General features: G+C 32.1%; 1 protein-coding gene and 1 long non-coding RNA gene across 3 annotated transcripts in view; one reads left to right on the top strand and one right to left on the bottom strand.

Annotated features, from left to right (window-relative positions):
* Nucleotides 1-24,956, bottom strand: part of bru3 (CUGBP Elav-like family member bruno 3) — a 542,443-nt gene that overhangs the window by 430,566 nt on the left and 86,921 nt on the right. The window lies entirely within an intron of this gene.
* Nucleotides 1,653-9,079, top strand: LOC149908735 (uncharacterized). The gene is made up of 4 exons (XR_016458644.1): nucleotides 1,653-1,677; nucleotides 7,480-7,651; nucleotides 7,779-7,840; nucleotides 7,915-9,079. It is a non-coding gene; the product is annotated as an uncharacterized LOC149908735 (long non-coding RNA).

Raw genomic sequence — 24,956 nt, 5'->3', positions numbered from 1 at the left:
TTTGGGTATAAATAAAGCGGCAGTTTATTGTGGCTCTACTTTGACCGAAAAACTTCTCTCTTTATATCCTCTTTCTGTTCGAACCTAAAATAACATTCGTTCTTTCGTTTTGCAAGAGAATGTAGTAATTGTGTTCAGGTCTTATTTATACCTGAACACCTACCTAAGGTTGAATACGTCTCCTGTAAATTTCTAGGATTAGTAATAATATAATATAATAATATATATATATCTATTATATAATCAAATATGACTTATCAGTCATATTTAATATTTCAAACATTTTTCTATATAACCTTAAGGGTATTCTTTACAACCTTAAGGGTAGGTATCCTACCCTTAAGGTTGTAAAACAATATATTGTTAATTAACCTTCTATTACCATAAATTGAGATGTATTAAATCCTAGCCGCAAAAAAATTTAGATATTTAAACACCTCACTTTTTTTAACAAAATGATAAAATTCATGTAAAAATATAAAAATCCTTACACGAATATAATACTTGCAAAATCGCAGACGAGAAAATGCAAACTATTTCTTTAAAATTGAAGACAATAGACCAACATTAAAACACACAAATCATAACGAACGTTCAAGGAAATATTATTACCTCAGCTTCCATTTACGTCAGATGATTATGAAAATAATACAAGAAATGCTTTCCAAGAATCTCCACAGTAACATTAATAATTCAAAGTGTTCGCAGGCCATTTTTGCTCGCCTTTTGTCCGAAGAGCGTTAGCTTCAAATAAAAATTTCGTTTAAAGCAACGGCACAAAAACGTTGCCGCGAATCTTTGTGATTCGCTTGTAAGTATGCCAAAATTTTCACCGCATCGCCGATTTTTGGAAGTTTAAAGTTATTCTTATAGTTTATTTCTGGGAAAGCCTCTTATCATTTTTGATAAAAGAATAACTTACTTACTTTATTCAACTTTACATAAATTACTATTATTCTCTCAATTTCACAATTCTTAGGTATATTCAGAAACATTGTTCGGAATTATTGATAATTGAAAGTGCAAAAAACTAATGCCTAATTAGTTTAAAAATATTATATTGATTGGCACTTCATAAACGATTATACTTAGATTAAACAGATAAATTATTATTTCTGCAAAAAACTAAGCTATGGGAAATCAAACGAAACACAACTATTTAGTTCAGACAGCTGATAGCACTACGTACTGTATCAGAAATTTAAAACACTACAACTTCCAATTATCTACCTTCTGAATTCTTATAAAAGTACTTTTTTCATCTCCAACAAACATTTCCCCTAATCAAAGTGGCAGTGAAGATGTACGTGTACTAATTTTATAATATTCCTTATTTCGTCGGCTAATTATATCCCACCTTAGTAGCGTCCTATTTCTAGCACTTAATTATTCATATAGCTTAGTGTTCTAAGTGCCAGGCTACAATTTCATGCTACATATTATGTTTTAGTATGTTGTGAGAAATCGTGTTTCTTTTACTAAGGTTTTTGTGGTAATGATATAATGTTTAATAATCCGTTGCACAGAAAATATAAATAATAAATAAATAAATAAACGTATTTTTGTTATAAAAAGGAATCTGAACAAAACTTGGCTTTGAAATCCTGCAAGTGTACTACTTCAATAAAGACACAGCATTTCATTTTTCAAGTATGTCTGAAGAAAATGCATTTACCGGTAAGTCACAATTGAAGTCCATTAAGAAAATCTTCGCCTGAATAACGTCAAAATATCCAGGACGGAGAAAATTAAAAAAATAGTTCTACAATTTATCATTCTTTAAATGCAAAGACAAGGCAAAATCACCTCTATTGCCGTCCAATGTAGCGTGGAACGAGAAGAAAATCCTTTAAGTCATAATTTAAAATTTCTCCATTTAAAAACGCGCCATTTAAACGGAATCTTTCATGAACTTTTCTTTGTAATATTTAAATCTCGTATCATTAACCGTCCGAACTCCATTAACATTACAGCTACATTTTGACGGCCATCTTAAAAAAGAGCAATGAACTTTGTTTTAAAAATATCTCTGATTGCTTACAGTAGAATAAGAATATCTATTTCTTTTGTAATAAAAATATTAAAGAAAAGATTGCAGTCTGTGTGTCCCTAAGGCTAACAAAATGTGAAGTTATATTTTATTGTACTTTGTTTTAATGCATATTATACATTGTGTTTATAACCTCTCCCTGTGTTATCGCCTGAAAAAGACACAAAAAGAATTTACAACACGGTCCTTTTTTACATTTACTTTTTCTATCCGACAATTTAGATTCCATAATTCAATAATACATGAACCTATTTCTTAGCTTTCATGATAAAATGTGATCAACGTATTTTAAATCTGTTGGCAATTAAAAAAATAATCAATTTCCCTAATAACTATTAAAATATCTAAACACGTAATCCACGAATATATTCAACCGATTCAAAATATAATTTTATCCCCAAAATTTTTCTGGAATTACCGGATTAACAAACCCTCATCAACTCCTTAGTACAGACATGAACAATAAATTGTCTGTAGTTCCGTTTGTCGCTTCCAAACTTTGCTATTGTACGTTTTACCGAAAGGGGCGAGTTAACAGTAGCTTTTAGAGTTAATTTGTGGTTAAAGTTATACTCGTGTGTCAGGAAGTCCACACTTATAACGATCCTAAGCCGATGCTATGAAAAATTCCGAGTTATCCATGTAGGTTACTTAATCCTCTATTTTTTTTAAAGAAAGAAGGCGTGTGGCGGGTTGTTTTTCGAGTGTATGTATGTATGTATATTTTTTTGGCACGTCCTACAGCCCAAACAGCTGGACGGATTGACTTATGATGTGTCGTTGTAATCATCAGAATTATGGTAATGACCCCTTATTAGTAGTTGGGCTTTTTTCGGTTTTCATAATAATTAGTGTTGCCGCTCGATAGTCCACTATCGATAGTCTATCGATTAACTATCGATAGTTGGGGAAAAGCAATAGTATCGATAGCACTATCGATACTATCGATAGTGTCGATACTATCGATAGTATCGATAGTCCTATAAGCGTAAATACTATCGACACATAGCAATACCATCGATAGTATCGATACTATCGAAGCTCAATATCGAACGAACTATCGATACTATCGATAGTGTCGATACTATCGAAGCTCAATATCGAACGAACTATCGATACTATCGATAGTGTCGATACTATCGATAATATCGTCCCATCGATAGTGACCTTTTTCTCGATAGTATTGCTTTATCAATAATATTATAGTGGATGACAGAGAACTAGATGTTAGAACTAGATGTCTCTTTATTACAACGATTAAACCAAATACTAGTCTTAACTTTTAAACTGAGTCATAATATGCTGCTGTGGCACTGACTGACCCATTATACCAAGAAATCGTGAACAATACTATTGCACAATTTACTACTATCGATAGCTCAAAACTATCGATAGTATCAGTACTATCGATAGTATCGATTGTAGTTGCAATATTCAGTAGCAATAGTATCGATACTATCGACAGTATCGATAGTATAGCAACTATTGGCAATCAATACTATCGATTTTATCGATACTATTGCAGTTCATCAATAGTATTCCATGATTAACGCTATCGATAGTATCGATAGTATCGATAATATCGATACTATCGATAGTGCTATCGATATTCTGACTTATTTTCAAGGTCAACTATCGATAGTCAAACTATCGATAGTTCGGCAACACTAATAATAATATTAATTTTTGTTATGTGTTTATTTTATAGATATAATATTATGTGGTAAGTATGTCGTCGTTCGAAACAAGATGAAAGAAGAGCAAAGAAAAACAAATACAAAGAAATGAATGAAATACTATGTCACATCGTAATAAAGAATTTCGCAGCTGGCAGAGGATATTAAATCTGACAACCTCACTTTAATAACTTGGTAGATTTGAAAACAAATGAAAAGTAAAGTTGTCATGTCATTTTCTTTAAATTATTTTATCACAAGCTATGCCTCGTGGTTTCTTCCGAAGACATAAGCATGGGTAAAAGCTTCAACTTTTTAACCCATCAGTTAAATTTTAAATTATCCAAATCAGTAGTTTTTTTTTTTTATATTATATATTTTTACCTATTCTTAGATATTATTATCTATTCAAATTTCATATAAATCAGTGATGTGGTATAGCCGTGAATATGTAGACGACAGCATATACGCATTTATGATAACATTAGTGTGAATGTATAATTCATATTGATATTGAATAATTGACCAATAATAACCCAAAATAATAAATGAATATTCTATAATAACATTGCCAGCCTATTTGCATATAAATACATCTAGATTATGGATTTAGACATGTCTCAAAGTATAAAGTGTAGTTTGTGCATTATAATAAATACTAAAACAAAGTACCTGAAGATGATGTAACAAAATCGGTCAGGTTTTTATAATAACAATCTAAATAAAAGTGTCAAGTGAATTGTGTGTTTCTTTAAAAAATCTAAACTATTCCAGCAAGAGGTAACAATACAAAGTGTAAATTATAAAATAAAATACACCTACACTAAAATTACACACGATAAATTTCAGGGAACATCGGAATTATATATTTAAGTTAAGGGCTGCGTTCAGTTGATTAACCGTTTCGAGACTGAACGTTTACGTGAATAATTTACATCCTAAGTTTGTGATTAGTAAAGTGAATATCTTCTTGAAAAAGTTTTTTCGTAGCATTATCTTTAATCTATACTTAATATTATAAAACTGAAGAGTTTGTTTGAACGCGCTAATCTCAGGAACTACTAGTCCGATTTGAAAAATTATGTCAGTGTTAGATAGCCCATTTATCGAGGAAGGCTATAGGCTATAATATATAGTCATGCTAAGACCAACAGGAGCGGAGCAATGCGGTTGAAACCGCGGAGCACAGCTAGTGCACAAGATAAGTGGAATGTGTTATAATGTAGAGTTGATTTAACTATATGGAATGGTTAACTACTTATTATTTGAAACTAGCTGTCCGCCCCGGCTTCGCTCGAGGTACATATTTACGTTTTCTCTCCATAAGAACTATCCTCATAATTCAAGGAATATTATAAAAAAATAATTATCGATATCGGTTGAGCTGTTCTCGAGTATTGCGCTTGCCAACACAATCGGCGATTAATTCTTATATTATAAGATAATGAGCAATAAATGTTGCTTTTAAAGAATATTTTAACAAGTAAATTGACTTATCTGTATCTTACAGTGTCGATTTATACGAATTTTGAACATATATAAATACAGCGAAGCCAGGAGAGCTTAAAGCTTTAAACAAAAAAATAAAACGATCATCATTTTATTATGTCTATTGCACTTTTCTGATATAAATAACTTTTACCAAAACACTTCCAAAGGAAACGCAAAAAATCTAGAACACATATATCAATGGTCTAATAAAGATTTCAACATAACGCCTTCGGCTAATGGACTAAGCTCGCCTTAACGATCTCGCCTAATGTCGGCAAATGCTCCCAGCTAAATGAAATCATATGCGCTGTGAGAATATTTTTAAAACACATAATGTTTTCATGAAAATGTTTTTCACATAATAATCGTAGAGAAAACAGTAGCTAGCAGTGTAAATTATGTATAATACCTAATTCGTAGAAAACAGAAGAGCCTACTCATTTAAAACCTTCTAAAACAGTACAATAATTTCTAAAACGCACATCGAACAATCACTTCAATCGTTAATATACCTTCAATTTCAACCTTACATGTAACTGTAAAAATATATTATAAACTCACAAAGACACAAAGATATAATCGAGACAATTAGCCCCAGCACTATAAATCGTAATACCTAATTCCAAAAGAATCAACCGCGCCTATTCCTAAATGGACAAACACGGGTGCGGTCGCATGCAGTTGTGGTTTGAAGCACGCTATTACGGGGACGCTAATTGGACCTTTTTGTTTTTGCATTTGCCCAAATAAGCTCGGGAATTGGCTGCTTAGTTAGGAACGTGGTTTGCGGTACGATGTTTATGTAACATCTTACTTAATGTTGGACGTTTCTGTAGGAAAAGAGATTTATTAAAAAATTAGCGGTCCGCCCCGGCTTCGCCCGTGGTACCTACATGTTTAAACTATCCTATCTCTCAAGTTGGATCGAACTGCACATGGTGTGCGAATTTTATTATAATCGGTTAAGTGGTTTAGGAGTCCATTGAGGACAAACATTGTGACACGAGATTTATATATATTAAGATAATAATAGTTAAAAAAAACTAAAAAACACGCTTTTTATAGAAAACCGAACTAAAAAATAGAAAATTTTTATCAAATTAGTGTACTGTCATCGGTCCTCAATAAATCTACAAAGTTTGAACGAAATCTGGCCGTTTAAAGTGGGTCAAATCGCGCCCAAAGAAGTCGGTTACAAACATACAGGTGAAGCTAATATAAAGCGTGTAAAATTAGTCGATTTAAAGTAGTAATTCATATTTGGATAGATTACAGAACCTATTCACAATAAGCTATACTATAACGCTTAATTTCATCATCAGTTATCTAACTTAGTTACACAATAATGTGTTAACATGACTTGCTATTTTCGACATTAATAGCACATATAAAGCTCATAAGTTGATTTTATCAAAATTTATCTAGAAGATAGTTCGATATAATTTTTCTGAAATTTAACCCATAATATCGATTTGGTGATGGTTTGTATGATGAAGGATTGACATGACATAAAAATAACTACGTTAAAAACAACCGACTTCAAAAACGGAAAAGTAAAAAATAAAAAAGATTTGATATTATTAATTAAGTACTTAGATACATATTATTCAGATATGCTATTTACTAAAAAGGTTTGACGTCGGTGCACGGGCTTAATAATAAGTGCTTAGTGCTTGGCACCGACTCTTACTTAACCTTTTTAATAAATAGCACATCTAAATAATATGTAGTAATTAATAAAATCAAATCTATTTTTTTGAAGTCGGTTAAAAACGAAGCATATTTTTTTTATTAACATAATTGACTTTAAATATAATTTACTATACTAGTCCTGTCCCTTGGGACCACCATCATACGGGTTCGCACGCAAAAGCTGTTATAACTATAAATTAAAGATAATACCCACTTGGGAAAACTTAGACAAGCAATTAAGTAATGGATATTTTCAATTAGCCGTGCATTTTAAGGTGATGAATTAATTTTTCTAACATTTACGGCCCTTTTTAAACCTTCGTAATTTTTATATTATTAAAGTTGTCGTGATGAAAATTCTTGACAAGAAAGTTCAATAGTAACACAATACGTCTACCGTTTTAGAAACATGATTCCATGATATTTTCTAGATAGAAAAAAAATACAAAGTTCTCATTGTTATTTTTTTATAATCTCTGGCATCTTCAAAATAACAAACGTAAAGTTACGACTTTTTGGATATTAACTATAAAATATACAACCTATACGTCTACCTACTATGTCTACGAGTCATTCCCGCTACGGCCGTCACACGGGGAACTTGTGTCGCTCGCGCCATCGTAAAAAAGGGTGACAACACAATAAGACAAAATGAGACAAATGGGGACAATAAAGAAAATAAGAAGAAGAAACATAAAGGTTGGAGGAAAAAGAATGCTTACAATTGGAACAAATTAATGAAGTAAGTTGGTTTTATTTTAAATTTGATGATAATTGTATTATAGACGATGTTTGATATGTACCCCTGTTTTAAGTACATAACGAATGTGTAAGATTTTTTTCATTTATAGCATAGATAATCTTTTCAGAAATCCGGAATCCAGAAGGAAAATAAACCCACTGATTGTTCACAATGTGAACCCACTCCTTCGTAAGTACCTTTATTCAGCCAAAAATGTATGTTATCAACGCTCTACTGGTTTTATCGCATGATTCCATTTTTAGCAAAAAGCAACAAAGTGCAAAGAAATAAAAAATCATGGTGAACTTAGTGGAAGTATGGTGGCCGTAATATGGAACAGGAGCTCATTGGAGTAGTATTATATTTAAAAAAATACGAAAAAATTTCAAGAATTACATTTCTTAGTAGGTGGTAGATAAGTATATTGTATAAAGAATTTGATGTTGATATTTATTTCATTTATACTTACTACACCTGTGCGGGAAATTGCTTAGTACTAAAACAGGTTTATATTCATATTTACATAGTAATGTGAGTTTTCATTTCGAAAAATTTTGTGTAAGTATATTAAATTGAGTTCCTGGGTGATCTGGAAACACAATTGGGCCCGGAAGATGGCGCTGCAGTCACTCCTCCTAATCACATGAACCGATTTGGATCAATATTTGTGTGCACATTTCATTGTTGTGGGATGATTGGTTGATTCGTTTTCACATTAGCTAATATTATGTATTTTTGTTGTAAACTTAATTTAATGTTTATAATACATTATCATTGGTATAAATAAGCCAGTGTTCGTCTCACATTGCTGTACCTGCCTACCTACCCTACCAGGGCCTAACTTTGTTCTGGCTATTTTATTTTGATTATTTGTAATGAATAATTACAATTATAATAGAGTGCAAAAAATAAATACATGCGTCAATATATTTTGTGTTTTTTTTAAAACAATTTTTTTATTTAAAAAAATATCATTCCGACCGCGGCTTTGCCCGCGTGGAATTAGGTTATATCGTGAATCCTGTTTTTTCCCACAGAAGTGTTCAGTTCGGATAAAAAGTATCCTATGTGTAAATCCAGGCAATTAGCTATATTTTATCAAAATTGGTAATGTAGTCTTGACGTGATTAAGTAACAACTAACAAAAAAATATACAAATTAACATCCAAAGTTTCGCATCAGTTTTACTGTATTAGTGATATCTTCCACTCTTGACTTTGACTGAGAAGAATTAGGGTTTATAACTTCTTTCAGAAATAGTACCTTTCATTTCTGGGCATGATGTAATATCTACGTCAGCATCAAATTCTATCTAAATCAATTCAGTAGTCCGCGTTATTGAGTACCATTTCATTTTTTCAGAGTAACAATATTTTTTGTTATTTTAAAGATTATTTATAACCTGTATTATTTTGTAATAAAGTAAACATTACGAAATTATTAATAATTTATTTATTTATTTATTTATATAAGGCACAGTTACAGGATATAATCCAAGAACATTTACATCAACTTACTAAATTAATAATGTCTAAGTAGTTGTTAAAAAGAAGATTATTTGTTTATAAGCAAGAAAATAAAACCAATAAATCAACAATTAAATAAATGTATGACAATATTATAACTGTATGACGACTCCATACATGTTTGTCCCGAGTCGGCCAGCGGCAGCGCGGCGAGTTTGCAAGAATGACTTCGCGCACACCCGCGTTCGCGATAGCGAGCTTAGACTCCGCCCGCCAAGCAGTGGATTTTTTTTCGTGTATCGTCTTAAGTGCTTTAATATTTTAATTTTTACTTGTCACTGTAACGGCTTCGGTAAGAAAGTTGGAAAAACTTGGAACTTTATCAAAAGCTTATGATACTGTAAGCGTAGATATATTTTTTTCTTTACATCTACACCATTAAAGCTTACAAAATAGAGGGGTATAAATTGATGGTTTGTAGTAGATTGTTTTGCATAATGCATAATCTGGCAATATTTTAATCAAGCCAAATGCATGATTTAGCGGATGACTATGGATATCTTTTTATTTCATTCGCAAACTTATTATTAAACTAGCTGTTGCCCGCGACTTCTTCCGCAATTATCAATCATTTTCAAAAAAGTGTCACGGTAAGAACTATTTTTACAGCCCAAATAAAAAGCACTAGAATAACAAAAACGTAGTAAAAGCATTCATAAAAGTGTATAATCATTTAAACGATAAAACCTTAATCAGCTTAAAAACCTTTAAAATAGCGCACGTAACTCATTACGCACAATTGTGGTACATTATTTTACCCTATCATGGCCGATATGTAAACTACATTAGCCGTGTCCGAAACATAAACGAAACAAGTCACGAACACTGGCTCGCTATTCTGAACTCTGTTGCAAATTAATTGAGTTGGAAGTCCTCTGAAATTGATGGCAGTTATTCCGTTACTCATACATCATGGATTGTACAGGTATCTGTGTTCGAATTCGCATATTTATGACTAACTAACAACGTTTGCATTGAACATTCTGACGTTTGAAACCAAATGGCTTGGAAAGCATGTGTATTGTGTAATATGAGCATTTTTGAATGTCTGTTTTGATAGAACAATGTGTCTGTTTTCTGAACAGGATTGTAGAATATAAAGGGGAATTTTTGCAAAGTTTCCTGCGGATGGTATACGTTGTAAGCAAATTCTGGTAAAGCTCTCCTGAGGCCGAAAGCCATCGAAGTTTCCCAAACGACCAGGAACCCTCTGAATGGAGGGACACTTGCAAAGAAAGCTTATTTTAGAGGACGAGAAACTTTGACCCGGACCGCACTTACAAATATGACTTAGAATTTTAAAGTTGAAGGTGCAAAATGTTCGTGCGGAATGGAGTAAAATATTTTATTCGACAGATGCAGATGATTTGGAAAATTATTTTCGTGTTGATGGAATAGATAGTTTTCAAATTAAGACTCTTATGAACATAAAGTTTAGATTAAAATTTGTTAGAAATATGCTAATAATTATTCGCTTCCGTTTATCCCATATATCTATACTAATACATATTATAAAGCTGAAGAGTTTGTTTGTTTGTTTGAACGCACTAATCTCAGGAACCACTGGACCGATTTGCAAAATTCTTTCGGTGTTAGATAGCCCATTTATTGAGGAAAGCTATAGGCCTATATATATCATTACGTTATTACCAACAAGAACGGAGCCACGCGGGTGAGACCGCAGAGCGCAGTTAGTTTTGTATATACTGTAGTCTTTGTAGTCGTCAAAAATGGTCTTAGTTTACTTTAATAATATTCCAGGCATAATAACAACACACACAATGTGTGATAAGAATAAATATAATTTTTGTAATTCGTTAATTATGTAGTAGGTGTATTGCAAAATTTGTAAAACATGATAAAATACATTTTCACAATGTCACGGTGCAAACATCGCTGGAACATCGTCAAAAACTGAATGTTAACCGTGTTTTATGTAAATGTTACGCCACTGTGGACGCACAATGTAGGTTTGGTAAAAATTAAATTTCAAATTAAAATTGTAATATTTTGATCAACATGATCCGAAGGCCAGCGTGGTGGATTATGGCCTATACTCTCATAGGAGGCCTGTGTCCCAGCAGTGGGAACATATTATATGGGCTGATGATGATTAGAGAATACAGTTTACACAGTTTCAAGAGGCTAGATAAAGTGACGTGATATTGACGTAACAAACCAATTTGCACATTATAATCTTTACTGAAATATGATTGCTCATTAGAAAATACCGTTCATTAACTTGCCACACAAAAAAGTAAATCTCCATTCATTTCACAATTCCAAAAGGTAAGTCGGAGGAACAAGTTTTTGTTCATCCATAAAATTCACAAGTTTCGATACTCGGACGTACTCTAAAACTTAAGTCTGGGTCAAGAGAGAGTTTCCAGTCGCATAAAATAGAAAATTCTAGACGCTTCATTATCCTTTGGATAGAATATACGATTCGACAGTTTAGGTAAATAAGTTTTGTTCTCTTAACGTGTTTTACAGGAGTCAATTGAATTTGTGATGGCGACTTTGTTTTTCAATTTCAAGTATGTGGTTTGCTTTTACATTGTCTCTATCTACCTACACTTAATGGTAAATTTTAATATTGATATATTATTATTTTAGATCAATTATTAATATTACTAACAATGTAAATTTAAATGAATTATGAATAAAGTGTGTTAAATTACATGTAGTTCATATTATAATATTTAGAAACATTTTATTAAGATATTGAAGATTTAGAATAAAATTTAATCACGGTCAAAGTGTCCTCAGTCAGAGGTCAGAGAGAGTCATTTAAGACCGTGTTATAAGTTATAACAACAAAAAAATAATAATTACACCCACCACAAAATTATTATATCAGCGGAAAAACATTTTAATTTATATAATTGAAACAAACGATGTCCAAATGTAAATAGAAAAATGTCAGTTTCGTTTTTAATTAATTAAAACTCGGGGGAGTTGTATCGCAACGGATCTCAGTGAAAAAATATTTTATAAAAACATTTTTGCTACCCGTTCTTTTGGAACTCAAAGTTGCGTTCTGAAATCTTTTAGCATTAAATGACTTGGATAATTATGCTTTGAGTTAATGTCACAAGCTGTCTAATTATTTTATTAAGCTGCGATAAGCTGTAATGAGATTGTGTAGTTTTATTATAGTTTAATTTAAGAGGCTATCTTAAGCTATAATTATACTTGAATTTAAAAATTGTTGAATAATGAAATGTTGTGTATTTCTTTGTGTTTGTCACATGTTATAGTGATGGATACAAGCTTCAAAAGTTAAGTAATAACATAGGTGCATATTACTTGGTGCATTATATAATTTATTGTTGCAAAAATATAGACCTAAAGATTTGCATTAAATTTTACAAGCATGCAGTTGGACATAGCTTACAAGTTATGGTGATTAAGAGATGAAATAAATATTTTTTTTTATAAATAACATTAAGCCACCGGATGAAATATGGATGATTTAATATTTGCCATTACATATAATATCTAAAATTATTCATTTTCAAGTAACTAAATAAAATCAACATAATATCAGATAAAAGAATAACTGAACATTCGTCAAAACAAACTTCCAAATGATACTCCGAATGGAAACCACTCTAACTTCACATTGGTCCATACAGTTGTCGTTATAACAACTTAACATTTGTACAACTTTTCCACTCGTTTTATTGTTAAAGAACATTGACTTTTTGTAAAATCTATTTTTTATGTACACGTTATGTAAATGTTCACGACAACGCAAATAATTCTATACATTATAGGTACGTTAATGTATTTATTGCACGCCTCATAAGCGAAGCGTTGAGGTGGGTACTACTGTCACTTCGCGCAAAACATCTGATTTTTCAAACTTAAAATGTCTTTATGTATCATACATTGCACTTGTAAGATAATACATACACACACATATTAAGAAAAAACACTATTTTTAACGTTCATGATATTTTTGATGTCATTTTTGTTATTTAAACTAGTTAAAAAACAGTTTAAAAAAGTTCTGTCTTGGACGTCCGTGTGTCTGTATGTGCGGATCCTTTTTCTTGTTAACACGATAGCGACCGAAATACTTTACTAATCGAGTCTTTTTTTTTCTCTTACGCTTGAGTATGCTCAGGAATAGAACCCTTTCATTTTTCAGGGTCTGATTCGATATGGTTTAATTGTTATTAAATAAACAAAAATAATAATTAATAAATATTTATTTAAAAAAAAATATGAGGCGTGCACTTTTGGATTTTCCAAATTATTTATATAATACTAGCGGTCCGCCCCGGCTTCGCCCGTGGTACATGTTTACGTTTTCTCTACTTAAGAACCATCCTCGTACTTCAAGGAATATAATAAAAAAAGAATTATCGAAATCGGTTCAGCCGTTCTCGAGTTATGCGCTTACCAACACATTTTGCGATTCATTTTTATATATACGATATAACAATACATTTATTACCATTACAGTTACACGTTAAAAAAAATACATTAAGATTATAAGCACAAACACTACAATTTCTTTGAATAAACGAAGTAATACATTTGCACAGAAAAGGTATGTTATCCTACGTGAACATTTGTAGGAATATAATAATATGATGTATGGATGTTACTATTTCAAGCGAAAGCCACTGAGCAAATTTTGATCATAATTGTCAGCTATACATACTTATTTTTGTCAAAGCTAGTTTATTATATTACTAGCTTTCCGCCCGCGGCTTCACCCGCGTTTTCAAAGAAAAACCCGCATAGCTCCCCTTCCCGTGGGATTTCCAGGATAGAACCTATCCTATGTGTTAATCCAAGTTACCCTCTATATGTGTGCTAAATTTCATTGTAATCGGTTCAGTAGTATTTGCGTGAAAACTTTCGCATTTATAATATTAGTAGGATTTAAAAAATCTCGTGTGATAATATATTATATGCCTAGAGAAAAGCGTACGAAAAGGCTAGGTCGATTTATGGGAAATTCCGCCCCTTTTTAGCATATTCAGAGGTCTGAGAATAGGTCATAAACTATTTTATAGCCCTAAGTGATAAGAGTGGCCCTTAGACCAACGTTTGTCGGGTCAGCTATAAGTAAGGTAAACATATGAAAATGTATTTTTCAGTTTTGTCTCTTATAAATACTTTATAATATAAGAATAATAACGTACGATAACATAACCTACGATAAAGTCTTAGGTATATTTTATTTTAATTGAGATTCGGAAGCCCGCAGTATTCATTAATAATGAAGAGTTATTTTAAAATATAATTATTATTCAATACGATGTATATTGTTTGACGTACCTATGATATGAAAGTTTTTAATTACTTGATTTTGTATTTTAATTCCAGCTTGGAGTCGTATACTGTTACTTATTATGTCCAATTTTCTTACCTATATTAACATACGACAAACTATACCAATAAAGTCTATATTAATCAAGAGATCACACATCAGCGATATGGAAAAATAGACCGCACCTATATATTTCTCGGTCTGACGTATTTGTATAGTTTTACGACCGTATTAGCCGGGCCAATCAGACCACGTTTTATTGCCTTACCCATAAAGATGATGGAATTCGACCTAAATTTATTCACGACTTATACATTTCAGCCGAATTGAAAAGGATCTCGTTTCTTTGCAAAGTCAAGCTAAAGAAAAAGTTTGCTCACAGTCAAACATAATATCTATTAATATTATATTTGTATTACTACAAAGTCAACAAAGATTGTAAAAAAATATTTTAATGAAAGTCATGCTATTATAAAATTCTACCGAAAACTGGCTTAGAAGTGAATGAGATATTATAATTTGAGTGTTCAAAGTAATATTTATTATAATTAAGTTGCATTACAGTTCGTGCAAATAAATCCAATAAGTTTCTGCAATCGCCATCATACATAATTAACATCTAAACATCCATCATCCACACATCTCTATAAGGTTCAGATACATCACAACTATTGATTATTTCTTAAAATATATTTAGGTTATGTTCCAAATATCTATGAATGTTTATTTTAACGGTAAAAGTTAATATGCTATATTTTATATTATCTGCGGTTACTTCTGTATTTTAGTATGTTTGTTTATTATTCTGAGAGCATCTGCAGTTCGCGCTTTGGCGGATCTATGGATGTAAAACATATACAAATTAATTATAGTTCCGATAATGGACTATTTCTATGCTACCTACCTACCTTTAAAATCGGGCTTATTGCAAATTAACAAATCTTTAACTTTATGCCGGAAAAGAAAGATCCGCTGTTTGTCACTAATAGTATGTATAAAACAAAGTCGGTTTCTCTGTCGCTATGTCCATTTGTATGCTTAAATGTTTAAAACTACGCAACGGATTTTAATGCGGTATTTTTTAATAGATATTGATTCAAGAGGAAGTTTTTAGTATAAAATTTATGATGTTTCACAAAGCGGGCGAAGCCGCGGGCGGAAAGCTAGTATAAAATATAATAAAAGGATGCATATTGCACAATGAAGTACTATTGGCCGTTTTCTGAATTGAATATTTGGCGGTAAGAACGTGTCAAATCATGCTGCATATATATTTTCTTGTATGTGACATTTAAACTTTCTCAAACCGTAATAGAAACTGGTTTTTAGGTTTAACACTAAAAGTTTATGTAGTGGTCAAGGAAGCAGTACTATGTAGATATAATATATGTATAGAGAAAACTGCATCATTTTAACACGAAAGCTTCAAAATAAGCTTTTCTCAAATGACACATTTAGCAATATAAATTTTCTTAAAAGGTAGAGATTCACTCTATTTACGCGATAATCCATATGAATGCAATAACAATGTCAATAACTTATATTTCTGCCTACTTGTTTTCAAATACGGAAGCTACTATTGGCTGAACTTGTGTACAGAAATAGATAAATCCTTGAAGGAGAATATAAACTTTATTTTCTAATCTTCTGTGACAATAAAATAAAAAGTGATGGAAAAAAGGGGATTGATAAAACCGATACCTACTTAATAGTATAAAGTTAAAGAGTTTGTTTGTTTGAACGCACTAAACTCAGGAACTACTGATCAGATTTGAACAATTCTTTCAGTATTAGATAGGCTATATATAATCACGCTAACACCAACAGGAGCGGAGCAATGCGGGTAAAACCACGGGCCACAGCTAGTATGTTTAATAGATTTGCATTTAAAGTGTAGCCCATGTCTCTCACTAGCTCCCTAACACTAAAATCATGAAAGACGAACAAAAACACACTTTCACATTAATAATGTTATTACTTGAATATAATATGATAATAGTTAGGATTTGACATGAATTGAAAAACACATAGAATAATCTAAATAATATGTCCTAATTATTTAAAACACACATTATTAATTACACTTCAATATCTAATAGCGTCCTAATGTACTAGATAAATTAATTATGCCATATATCTATAGATATCCCTCCTATTAGAACACGTCGCTTCGAGTCATCTTTCTTAATGAAAACGGCTAAGGAATGGAACTCTCTCCCTAGCTCCATATTTCCCGCACAATACAATCTGGACCTTTTCAAATCGAGGGTTAACAGGCTTCTTCTAGGCAGACGTGCATCCAAGTACCACACACACACACCACATCGCCGCTTCCCATCAGGTGGGATCGTGGTCAAACGTCTGCCTATTCATTATAAAAAAAAAAAAAAAAAAAAAATATCTAGCACGAAGCAACACATGGAATTAGATTTGTGCAAATACAAAATGATCGAAATACATTTGAATTTATGCCTATATCGTAATGGAGTTGAACAAGTGCCAACGATGAAGCAATTGATTATTGATATTGGTATGCTATATTGGTTTTCGAGTTAAGAATTAAATTGAGATAGGGTTTAAGACTTGACTTGTATGTAACTGTTGCGTGCCTTTACATTCAAAATATAAGAGGATTAAAAAATCCTACAGAAAGCCATGGCGATGGTTGATTTTATTTCTTAATAATAAAGCAAGTAACAGAAAGGTATAAAATTTGGAAATTTGCGTTTAAACAAAACTTGAACGTGGTTAATTCATTATATTATTTATTACGACGTTTCGAACACTTCACAGCAAGCGTGTTGACGAGAAGACGACATACACAAAATTTTATTAAAATGCCTATATGTCTACTAACGACTGACCGGTTGGCTTGGTTAGTAGTGACCCTGCCTTCCAAGCCAGAGGTCGTGGGTTCGATTCCCACCCGGGGCAAAGATTTGTGTGATGAACATAGGTGTTTGCTCTGTATCTGGGCGTTGATTATCTATATACGTATTTATTTTTAAATTATATATGTATGTTTATCAGCCATCTGGTTACCATAACACAAGCGAAAGCTTAGTATGGGATCAGATCGTGCCGTGTGTTAAAATTGTACTGAAATATATAAAAAAAAATTATCTGTTTCATAAAATACATATTTAGAAAACACTAGATTCTTACATTAGAGTGCAAACCGAGCCTTGCTGAAGGTTTAAACACATAAACATACTAACAGAATACATATTACATACCTACGTACATAAATAATCATTACACATCATTAAGTTGCACCTCATTTTAAACTCAAACTTATAACGGGTGTTAGAACATTTAAGTGGAATACAGGAAATGAAGGTTGGTAGGCCGCGCAGACGTTCAAATTTATTGCCTACACCGCCCCGTTCGTACAAAGCTTTTTAACAAGCTGCTGTTATTAATCTATTTTGATAATACGTGCATATTTTTAAATTAATAGTCTAAAGGTTAAGTTTATTGTTCTCTCTCTCTTATTGGTCTATAAATTGTGGTTTAGACTTATTAGCAAAAATTAAAAAAAAGACGTGTGGCACTCGGGGACTGCCGCGGTAAAGCTATTGCATAGCTTGCCTTCAAGCCACACCTCCGAGCCCGTCGAAGTGGGGAGCGTGAGGTTTTTTCGTTACGGAATTTCTCGATTCGGTCCCCGCGCTCAAGGCCCGCGATAGAAGCTATGCACTAGCTTAAAAGGGTCCTTTGAACCCCTTCACTCTTAGTTCACCCCTCTTGATTTTCGTATTGTAGCGATTTTCAAAACTACACGAATTATTTCCACTGATTTCAGCTTAATTTTTTCGGGCTTATGACCTGTACTAATTACTATTCTGTGCTATGACTCTTATTTGATATTTAGACATTTTATGCAAATTTGATTTTCATATAGGAATATTTTTAATGACGAATTAATTATATTGTTATATCTTATATATAAAAATGAATCGCAAAATGTGTTGGTAAGCGCATAACTCGAGAACGGCTGAACCGATTTCGATAATTCTTTTTTTATTATATTCCTTGAAGTACGAGGATGGTTCTTATGTAGAGAAAACGTAAACATGTACCACGGGCGAAGCCGGGGCGGCCCGCTTGTATTATTATATTTCAATGAGTAGGCGAGATTTAAACTTGCGTCGTCTTTATGTTTTAGAGTTACCCTTATTATACATAGACTTTGTACAAAGGTTAACTTATAAATCGTTACGTTAGTAGAGTTACTTCTATTTATATCTATACTAATATTATAAAGCTGGAGAGTTTGTTTGTTTGTTTGTTTGTTTGAACGCACTAATCTCGGGAACTACTGGTCCGATTTGAAAAATTCTTTCGGTGTTAGATAGCCCATTTATCGACAAAGGTTATAGGCTATATTTCATCACGCTACGGGCAACAGGAGTGGAGCCACGGGGGTGAAACCGCGCGGAGCAGCTAGTCTATAATAATTATAAATTCAACTTGATGCTTTAATAAATTTTGAACATAAAAAGGTACAGCTTTCAATCTTAATACCCTCCGAATCCTAATCCAAAATGGACGGAGGTTTTAATAGCGTATATAATTATATAGCCTATCCATTAAATGTTCAGAATCCTTAAACTTTTTATTTATTATTTCAAAAGAAAGACACCAAGTAAAGTATGAATTTTACTCTTTAAGCATTTAGCTCCTAGATATTATCCACTTGAAATTTTTAATAATCATGAGATTAAGTATTCTATACATACACATTTTCATTCGCTGCCATTTTATTTGGCTTCTTAGCCCTTTATAAAATACCTTAATAAAGAAAATACACATTTGATACCTACTAAATTCCATACAATACAGTCAGACGATCAATTGCATCCCTAAATTACACCCTCAGAGCTGTCCAGCCCTTTGTCGATGCTACACAATAAAATTTTATCCCGGAAACCTATTCGCAGTTACCTTTTATTATAATGTTGCAGATGCTATCCCGGTATTTCCACCAGGGACCATTGTTGGCCCACATAATGACGTCCAATCTTTTTATTCCGCTCCTGATTTTGAATGTGTACAGTATTAACACATTCGCCGAATCCGTGCACGCGATTCCAACGTTTATTGCGTGTAAGTTGGAGCTATAATTGTCTGATTATTTCTGCTATTGGAACGCGACTTGCCGCCTGATGGGATCGGTTCGTTTTCGCAGTCGGGCTGGTTTTGTTCGAGAGCAATTAATGACCCTCGTTTGGAAATCCGTAGCGATTATAATTTGCGATAATTGGGTAATTTAAAAATTGTTATGTTTCGTGTTAATTGTTTGGTACAGATTTTAATGGATTTTGAGCTAAACGACTAACAAGAAACGGTCAATGTTTAATATTCCATTCCATTTTCCATTCATCCAATCTATGTTCGATTAATTGATCTAGAAAAGTTGTATCTGTGATGTGTCGTTGCGAAGAGAAAGAAGGGCAAACAAACACACTTTTGCATTTAAAATGTATAAATAACAATCTTAAAAAGTTACAGTAAATTGTAAAGTTACGATTACGTTAGACCGTTTTAAATTATATGTTAAAAAACATAAATAGTAAAAATTCAGAAAGGGGAATAAAACATTAATAGAGCCAATAGCGATCTTAAATAATAACTACAGGAATAAATGTAAAAATTCCTTTTGCCACTAAATAGGCCACCACCCTAAATGTTCAAGCGAGTACCTTATTCCCATTACAAAGGACTGAAAAAGTGGCCTTTATCTTTCGTTAGAAAATGAAAAAAGGAAAATATCTTTTTTAATAAAATAAAAGTTAACAAGGCGAGGGTTGGATGTATCAATCAGTTACAAAGGCCGACGCCTCAGGCGATATATTGTAGATAGGGCAAGCCGCACCCGGTAGGAACGAGGTATAGAGTTAAAGCGGTATCAGAAAAGGCATAATATTTACAAGTTTATAGAGAGAGAGAGTCTAAATAGAGTGTTCTTCTTGGTTCGAGTTCCCAGCATTGAGGACGTTGGATATTGAATATGTTTTATGAGGGATCAGGAAAACAAATTGAATATAAATTGTTTGCTTAACTGCATATTGTAAATAATTATTCATGAATATTGGAACTCAATATGTGGCCGTTGGTATCTTCAATAAGTATATTATTAACAAGTTATCCATGTACAAAAAAAAAACCACTTACTAAAAACGCATAGAATACAGTCAGTGATCAAAATTTCAGAATGAAATAAATTGTTTCTTGGCTGCAATAGAAATTATTATCATTATTACATCTCCCTCTACAAATAAAGAAATATCATTTTCATATTATGTTTTCTTTATCTTAATATACATAAATCTCGTGTCAACAACAATGTTTGTCCTCAATTGACTCCTAAACCACTTAACCGATTATAATAAAATTCGCACACCATGTGCAGTTCGATCCAACTTGAGAGATAGGATAGTTTAAACATGTAGGTACCACGGGCGAAGCCGGGGCGGACCGCTAGTTACATATAATTATTTTGAGTGTATCTAAAAAAACGAATCTTTCATTATTCCAAATTACCTCAAGCGACTAATTTACGATTAGTTTTTAATCGCTATCTCTCTCAACTTGTACCACGCGTATATCTATAGCTCGCAGCCTTAATCAATACCTATTCGCCTGTTATTTGCCGACATGACGTTTTTATTAAATAAACGCTCACTGGACTGGTATACAAATGGTCTAGAAGATCCATCATGGTTTGGCACCATGTGCCTTTTTCTAACGTATGCAAAAGCGTAGAATACGGTAATAATATAGTACGAAAGCTTAAGTATCTTATGTATATTTATGCTTTGTATTGAATAAATAATAGAATATACATTGTAATACTAATAATAATTTGTAATAAGAAATATAAATAAAGTGGAACTAGTGAATTGTGTGTTTCTATTACTGTGTCTTATCGTTTTATGGTTGTATTTAATGCTATAAAGGCAGCACAAAATTGCACTTGAAGTAAAACTTCATGAACCACTCAATATTCATAATGATGTATAGTTTGTTTAATTATCGCAAATACATATTATGTCTATTTGTCTCATATTATCTCAAAAATCACTATACCGATTTTGAGGGACTTTCTCTAGCTCCTGATATTATGAAAATTAACAATACATTTATTTGCGAGTATGCAATTGAAATATCAATGCTAGGTTTAAATTTCGAAGTTTAATCCATTGGTAATTTGTGGATTAAAGATAACATTTTCGAATACATAGTTACATACATAGTTTTCGATCGCTTTCTTCTTCATATACATTTAAATAAACAAGCGATGTATAACGAACTATCAATCATGATCTATACTATAAAAGGATTGATATTTATAATATTGAAACCAGCCATACACGTCATAAAGTTTGAATTGTGCACCGCATTGTTTAGCAATTTCAACATGAACGATACAAAATAATCATTTTGTAATCACGTGGTATTAGGTGTCAATATATATTGGAAATGATGGGCTTATCGAAAGGATTACTGGTGATAAACGGGGGCCTTATGCCAGATAATGTTATATTAAATATTTTAGTAAACAACAAATCGTTATACAAAAATATTGCTTAAACTGGATCATACTTATCAATTTCATGGTGATTTATTAAGGCGTATTGTATGCATAGAAATATATACGTAATCGATACTTTAATATTATACTTACAGCTGAAGATTTTGTTTGTTTGAACGCGCTAGTCCCAGGAACTAGTGGTCCAATTTGAAAAATTATTTCTATTAGATAGCCAATTTAACGAGGAAGGCTATACGGCTATATATATCATCACGCTAAGCCCAATAGGAGCCGAGCAATGCGGGTAAAACCACGGGAAACAGCTATTGAATCATAATGTTTATATCCTGACAATTGCTGAAATAACACAATAGCAGCTATCTAAGACTCAATCAGTTTATATTTCTGTAAAGTGGTTACTGCAGAAGACCTAGACCTACCTAGAGATGATTATTAGATACTATCTCAACAAGATTGATAAGAAATCAGTTGCTGCTGAATACAGCTTTGCTTTTATAGAAAAATCGATCAGTTAAACAGGTGTGAAATGCATCTCCACTATAATATGATACGCCTTGAGACAATACAATGCTATTCTTAGACTTATTACAATACCACTGAAGAGAAAATATATTCTTTTCTAACATATATCAATCTGATACAATATTTTCATTGAATGACTGAAAATGTATAATTTTTCCTGCCTGTGTTTGCTTAATGCACCAGTGAAAGTGTCAAGTTTAAATTTAACTTATTAAAATTAGAAGGAAGAAGAAAGAAGGATAATTAAAAATCTCTTCTAAAATATTTCAATAATCTTACAATCCGTGCGTGAAATAACTCGTCAATATATATACATATTTTATAAAGAACAGAAAAAATCGATCACGAGGTGGGACTCGAACCCGCATCCTTTCACGCCAATCCTTTATAAATGTATATTTATAAAGCATTTGAATGCCATAAAAGCAAAATATCAAATTCAACTCGCCGATATTTTATAAGCTTGTACTTACGTAATGACTACAATAATAGCTTAAAACTATCATTAACCTGCATACTCAAACCAACTCAAGACCTTCCTATTATCATTCAAATAGGAATAGAATACGTTCTACAAGTCACGGTCACTAGTAATAACCCCATAATTTCGCATAAATTGAAACCATGCGACATCAGAATTTATTAATACGAAGCTTTGCGGTGTGACATCGGAATTCGCCCCCATTCTTATGTTAATATCATTATGAATATTACTTGACGAACACATTCTACATGTATGATTATCGCTACGCTTTATGGGAGAGCTATTTATATATGGTACTTATTATAAAGCGAGCAAGACATTTACATAGCCCATCGTTTGGCAAAATGTATAGAAATTAGGACATGGATTTCGAGCAGAAGTTCCAATGAGAGCTGAATATCTTCTAGGCGATTGCTTCTATTTTCATTACTTCAATTAAATATATAGCTTAATTTAGTGCAGCGAAGAATTATTTAAGAGACAAGACCCGACTACTAAACAGCACAATTTACATGCACGTACAACAGATTGACTGAAGTTTAAAGGAGTTAAAATTGATCTTTTCTAAATCCAGGTATTCAGTAAAGCATGCACAACTCGCAGCTACGATATTATTTTATCATTTACGTTAATTTCAAAGCATATAATTATTGCAAATATATTTTTTCTCTTTGCACACAACTGCGCCTTAAATGGAGCCCGATTCTCTAAAAAATTGAATTTTCATATAGGACTTTTTGCTACACCGTTCGCAACTTCAAAAAACATTGCTCCCAACCCTCTAAATCAATTTTCGACACACATCTGACATAGACAAATTGTCGAACTAGTTGGTCCATAAATATAATTGTTTTGTCAAAACAAGTGATACTCGCACGTGCAGACAGGTGAGAGTGGGATGACAAATGAAGGTGTGATAAAGTGGTCAAGTGTAAGTCGGTAGGAGTTTTGTAATATTTTAATTTTTAAGTGTAATACTGTAAGGAATTGTAGTATGTATGACAAAGTTAAGAAGAAAAACACGTTACTTTTCTTCAATTCTATTTATTTAAAAACCTTTATTGATATTAAACAATGTTAACATAGAAATGAAATAAAAAAAATGTAATGAAAGTTCAAAAATACGGTTGCAAATAGCTTTTTAAAATTATGTATATCTTCTAATAAGATATGACATACACATTATCAAATATTTCAATTACTTTTCCAACGTAGAAGACGGACTTAGGGCGCTTGTGCACTACAAGGAATTTAACTGTCCGGCATTCCGATTTTTTACGGTATTAACCTAAACTTAACGTAAGCGTGTAGTGCACAAGCGCCCTTACAGAGACGAAGACGGACGAACGGACGGATTATCGACATTTATAAAAACAAATAAGCCCACATAGATGGAGCCTTAACAATAAGGCACAGTTCTCACCTACGGTACCCTATAAATCGGGAAATATCCTCGTAAACATGGCAGTAGAGTTTTTATTGACTACTTCCTTTAGTGAATTGTGAAAAACAAGTCGAATCTGTTAGTTATATAACGCTGTTTGCTTTTTGAGATTAATTGATGGAAATAAATTGTAATATATTTGTCGTATGTGTAATTTGTTGTGTGTTTATTACCTCTGAACAAAGACAGAACAAAAACAAGAAGCTTTATTGATAGCTTTGTAGAAGATAATCAAGCCTCTATCTCCATGACGTATTACGTAAACAATTATAATTTAACTGTCTTACAAATAAAATGTTACCCATTCGCTTTGCAATGGATTAGTTATTGCAATAACCTGTCTTGTTTTTATGATTGACGTTTCATGTAAGCAAGAGCAGGACAAAGCTATGGTAGAAAATGGTAGAAAAATTATCCATTGTTTAACTTATTAGTAAGGCCGTTACTTAGATACTAAAATGTCATTTTACTTAAATAAATA

This window comes from Colias eurytheme, chromosome 4, assembly GCF_061535395.1.
Source record: "Colias eurytheme isolate Ceu_HAF_F1 chromosome 4, ilColEury1 Martin Lab GWU primary, whole genome shotgun sequence".
NCBI classification, from domain to species: domain Eukaryota; kingdom Metazoa; phylum Arthropoda; class Insecta; order Lepidoptera; family Pieridae; genus Colias; species Colias eurytheme.
The sequence above is the reverse complement of the archived record's forward strand: the minus strand, read 5'-3'. Positions and strand labels throughout refer to the sequence as shown.